A 6,114-nucleotide genomic window follows, 5' to 3' on the forward strand; every position below is an offset into this window, starting at 1 on the left:
CTGTCTGCCTTATTTTTTGAGACAAGTTCTCCCTCTAAACCTGAAGGTTTCCAGTTTATCTACACTGATTAGCCAGCAAGCAACAGAGATTCTCCTGCCTCCACCTTCAGCACGGGAATTACAAGTGTTTTATCTCACTTTTTTCACATGGGTGCTGGGATCTAAATGCTTTATTTTCCAGCTGAGCCATCTCCCCAGTATTGGGTCTGCCTGATCTTTTAACCATTCTTGTGCATTGCTTCAAACCCCCATTTTTTAATTTGATTCTACCCAATTTTAACCCTTAAAAACAATGAGCAAATGATTTTTCAGGTAATTTGCTTTGCCCCCAACTGACCTCATCACTGAAAACATGAAGAAGTGACTAAAATACAGTCCCTAAGGAAAATGTACCAGTGGAATAGCCCTGATGCAATTTAACTCTTGGGTACAGTGTTTCTCATCTTGCTGATTTCGGTTTCCCAAGCTGACCTCAGTCATCTCAGGGGACCAACAACGGTTTGTTAGCCAAGATAGTTATGAATGTTGTTTTAAAATAATTTCAAGTCTCAATACTATTGTGACTTCAAGGGTAAGTTCCAAGCTACCAAGATGTTGCAAGCAAAAGCCACTTGTCACCTTGAACAAAGAAAAGGGTAGAATGGAGTAAAGACTTAGAAGAGCTAATGGAATAGTAGTTATGTCTGGTTTTAAAATGCTTTATCATCAAGCTGTCAATTAGAAACATGTGTGATCTGGGAGTGGCTACCATGCACCAGCCTGGAAATTTGACAACACAAAAGCCTTGAGACACAGCCATTGAGGGCTCAGAGTTTTGCCAAGGATTCTTGTAAATTCATAATGTATTGAAGTCCAAAGGAGTCCATCAAAAGGTAAGAATCTCATCTCTTACCTCAGATTTTATATTAGAAAAATCCTGACCCTGTCATCGGGGCAAGGCTTGGGTATCCTTTGGCCAGGGAACAGGGGCTGAGCATGGAGTTTTGCAAAGAAGCCATTGCCCAGTTCCTATTCCGAAGCAGCATTTGATAACAGGAAGCTTTCCAGGAACTCAAGAACTGTGAAAGCCATGCTTGTCAAGCTGACTCCAGGCAGAAAGAAACATCTGTTCCCAAAGAGTAAGAGGTCACACATCTGAAATTAGATAAAATATGCTCAACATTAAATCAGCTCTGAAACACACAGGAATACATTCAGGGAGTCCTCTACTTTTTACAAATATCCACAATTTTAACTTCACAGCAGTAGAAAACAGAAAATATCTACTTGTATTATAAAAGAAACAATTGGAAATTTCTTTCATGTGAATCCTTCCTATGCATTAAGAAACAACTACAATGGCACACGTTTTGTTAAAAAGCCTTGCTGCAAACAGGAAAATGCCCGGCAACCGCAGCACATTGTCCCTTTAGAGCATCGCTCAGCTGGATTGGCCAGTGTGGTGCTTATTATTCTGTTTCTCACTCAGTGTTGAGCTTTCTAGTTTTCCCCTCTCTCCCCAGAAACTAGAGCTAGGACTTGTATAAGGTAAAACTCAATAGTAGTTATCAAAGTAAAGCCAGATGTTACAGTGCACACCTTTAATCCCAGCACTCAGGAGGCAGAGTCAGGCTGAGCTCTGTAAATTTGAGGCCAGCCTGGTCTACATAGTGAGTTTCAGGTCAACCAGAAATACAGTGAGACCCTACCCTACAATCGCTGTCTCTCTCTGTCTCTCTCTGTCTCTGTCTCTCTCTCTCTGTCTCTCTCTGTCTCTCGTTCTCTCTCTCTTTCTCTCTCTCTTCTTCCCTCTCCCTCTTCCTCTCCTGCTCTCTTCCCCTCTCTCTTCCCCTTGTGTGTGTGTGAATCTCCCCGAAAACATCACCCTCTCCCCCAAAATGTATAAAATATGTGTGTGTAAACAGAGAGATTTATCAAAATTATTTGGGAAAAAAGTATTAAATAAGTAGATGATGAAAAAGGAGTGGAGGAACAACAATATGAACTAACCAGTACCCCCAGAACTCATGTCTCTAGCTGCATATGTAGCAGAAGATGGCCTAGTCGGCCATCATTGGGAGGAGAAACCCTTGGTCTTGCGAAGATTATATACCCCAGTACAGGGAAATGCCAGGGCCAGGAAGCAGGAGTGGGTGGATTAGAAAGCAGGGTGGGGGGAGGGTATGGGGGAATTTCGGGATAGCATTTGAAATGTAAATGAAGAAAATATCTAATTTAAAAAAGAAAGGAAAAAGGAGTGGAAAGGAAATAGAGATTCAAAATCAGCATGGTTTTTTAATTTATTTATTTTTATTATTTTTGTGTATTTATTTTTGCCTGTGTGAATATATGTGCACCATGTGCATACCTGGCACCCATTGAGACCAGTAGAGGGCATCAGATTCCCTGGGGCTGGATAGTGGTTGTGAGCTATCATATGTGAGCTGTCATTTGGGTGTGACAAGTGCTCTTAACTGTTGAGCCAATTTTCCAGCCTGAAAATCAACATGCTTCTATGATGGGGTGCTAGTTCACCTCTTTAAAGTAGTATAGTTTATTAGTAAAATAAATAAATAAATAAAAACACACAAGATAGAATTAAAGAACTTTCCCTGTCTAGGACAGCTGTCACTTGCTCTGCACCTAATACATTGTACAATGCACTGTCATTTATTTGCTGACTTATTTACTTGAAACAACTCAATCCCAGGTTAATCTAAGCATTGACTCCTGCACAGTCATTTACCAACTAGGCAACGTGGTTAAATTTTTAAGCCTTGGCTTCTTCATTCAAAAGATATGAGGGGCTGAAGAGATGAGCACTGATTGTTCTTCCTGAGGACCCATCTCCAACTCCGGTTCCAGGAAGCTGGCTTCCTCTGCCCTCAGTGGCACCAGGTATTCTTCACATGGTGCACATGCTTTCATGCAGGGGAAACACCATACACACAAAACAAGAATAATAATAACAATAGTAATAGGGGCTGGAGAGATGGCTCAGCGGTTAAGAGCACTGACTGCTCTTCCAGAGGTCCTGAGTTCAATTCCCAGCAACCACAAGGTGGCTCACAACCATCTGTAATGAGATCTGATGCCCTTTTCTGGTGTATCTGAAGACAGTTACAATGTACTCATATAAAAATAAATAAAATAAATAAATCTTTTAAAAATAATAATATTTTTAAAAATTAAATATATATGAACAATGAAATCACACATTACATAAAAATTAGAAGCCATTTTAAATGAAACAATATCTTTACAAATCTTAAAAGGTACCAAATAAATGCTACTCATTTTTGCAATAAGAGAATAACTTTTTTTGAGAGTCTGAATGCTTCATGTGATACCTTCATGGTTCACTTGTAAACATATCATGTCAACAACATTAAATCGCCTGGATACTTCCATTGTTGACCCTCAGGAGTATGCTGTCAGTTAAAGAGTACAGTTTTGACTCTCTTTCCTTCCTAGATGCTACACAGAGAAGTGGGGAGGGAGAGAGAGGGAAACTCCCAGGAGTTTCTGGGGGGTGGGGGTGGGGGGGAACTCAGCAGAGCACATATAACTGTTATTCAAGAATGTCATAGCTAGTCCTGATGGTCCACACCTGTAATCCTAGCACTCAGGAGACAGAGATAGAAAGATTTGCTTAAATTCAAGCCCAGCCCAGCCTACTCTACAAGTTTCAGGTCACTCAAAGCTTCATGGCTAGACTTTGTTTCAAAAACTAATGTCTTATAAGGATGCAACAGTTTTTGCTTGGCTACCTCTGACATTGAAACCTGTAGTGCTGCTGCTCCTGCTGCTGCGTTTGGGAAGATCCAACGTTTTTTCTTTATAAAAACTGAGGCCAGAGATTTTCACTGATACCAAAAATAATAATTTTACAACAAGATCATTATAAAGCAAAATAATCACACAGGCTGACGAGTAGCAAAGGGGTCTGGTTTTGTTTCAGCTCCATTTCCCCAGCCTCTACCCTCCCTTGCTATTAACTAGGTACCAGCAGCTCTTCCCTGACAGCTGCAGCCATTGTGGCTCTAGAAGTTAGCATGTGCTGGATTGCAGGCAGAGCTTTTGCCTTGGGGTGTGATGGTTATGATGTTGTTCCTCCACCTCTGCTCATCTCACAACCAGAATCTTCAAACTAATACTTTACTCCCCTCTTTGGATGAGTCCAGCTTTATGCTAATATCTTAACGTAGGTCAGTCCAGCCATGCAGATGTGCCCAAAGGCAAAACATTTTTAGCTGGGCCAAGGAAATGGCTCTGAAAGCATGAGGGTCTGAGTTAGAATCCCTAGCATCCACACGAAAAGCTGGGTGTGACCACACTGGGATGTGGCAGAGACGAGGATCGCTGGGACTTACAGACTGTTAGCCTAACCCAAACGGTAAGCTCCAGGTTCAGCTAGAGACTCTATGTCTTGTAATAAGACAGAGTGCACATATGTTCCCACACAGCACAATACCACACCATAACACACCACATCACACACAGACACACACAATTTTATATAAGCTAGCATCTTTTTAACAAGATGATGCAGGAAAACAGAAATGCAACCAAGGAAGCCACAGAATCTCTTCCAGAAAATATGGGATAGGTTTCCACATATTCTACTCATTCAGAAATTATTTTCATAACCATACAGTGAAGGACTCAATAAATGTATCCCCTTACTGAGAAGTTAATAGATGCTAGGCATTCTAGATTATTTTTCTCATAGATGCAGTTTAAATTGCACCTAATAATAACCTTATTGTGAAATAGTTTGAGGAGATGAGGTAAGCTGGCTTGCAGGATTACAAAGCTAGTTAGGTGATAAAAACAGAATTCTAACACAGCTAGTACAATTATAACAGCTGGTACAAGAGTGAAAATATGGGCCAAGAACGTGTAAGCTGTTGTTCTTGTTTCATGCTGGTATATAATCTCAAGAGATAATAATAAACTATCTTTCTTCTTCTAAAAAGGAGAGGCCTCTTGGGAGGTTTTCTAAGTTGTATCTGTCTCAGAAGAAATTGCTTGCTACTTCACTTGTTTTCTTTAAAAATAATAGGAGAGGAACTGTTTCAAGTAAAGACCCCAGACTTAAAAACATCAGGGAATTGTGTCTTGTGTTGTATGGCAGTCAATCCATGTTCTAAATCAACACACCAACAATTTTTGCATTCAAATGCCCTAGTCAGCAATAAGACAATTTATTTACACTCCTAAGAATTTAGTGATCAGCCACAAAGTGGAAAGGAACAAAACACAACATTTATTTGAAATTTTATGGGTTTTTATCTTCTCAAATTCACATAAAGTTTTCTCCTATCATGTTCTCTTTATTCATATTCACAAACTTTCATAATCAATACTTGTTTTGATATAAAATTATTGCCCCAATCTTTCAAACTAAAAAATGATCTCTAAAATGTCCTGCAAACTCAGTCTTTCAGGAACACAGCTTGGTACAACTTTAGATCCTAGAGTATAACACATTCCAACTCAGGAAGGATGCATGGAGTCAATGTCAACCCAACGTGTATGTGAAGAATGATGTCAACACTGTTTAGAGGTGTGTGTTTTTCACAATGACCAGTGTTTGGCTCAGTATTTTGCCATCATATGGTTAGAAATCTGTGTATGAACATTCTGGATGTTTTCAAAGGTTGTATCTAGTTGACCTCTTTGTTGCAATGGCAAGAGCTTTCCATATATGCTAAATTAATTCGGCTTCCATTTAAGACCTAATTTACAGCTTCGCTTCATTATCACCATCATCATGTAGAGGGGGAATGATGACTGTGAAGCATTTTGACGCTTGGGGTTTTTTTCTGCTTAGTGAAGTGCCTTGTATTATGCAGTGTTTAAATGATCGTCTTCTCCTTTTCTTTAGAGTTGGCAAGAAAATGAAAATGAAAGCTATATGTGTGTGTGTATATATATAGTCATTGAAATATAATTTTTTTGAAATTTAGGTACTTTTAACCTGAGCCTAAGTAGGCTAAACAGAACAAGATAAAAGGCACCACTGAGAGCTCTCATCTCTAGAGTCCCAGTGAACTGAGTAGTTCATTCTGTATGGTTTGCATTAATTTCCAGATACTGTTCTGGTCTTTGAATGAGAGTTACAGAAAGCAG

The sequence above is a fragment of the Mus musculus genome, chromosome 19 (genome assembly GCF_000001635.26).
Source record: "Mus musculus strain C57BL/6J chromosome 19, GRCm38.p6 C57BL/6J".
NCBI classification, from domain to species: Eukaryota; Metazoa; Chordata; class Mammalia; order Rodentia; family Muridae; genus Mus; species Mus musculus.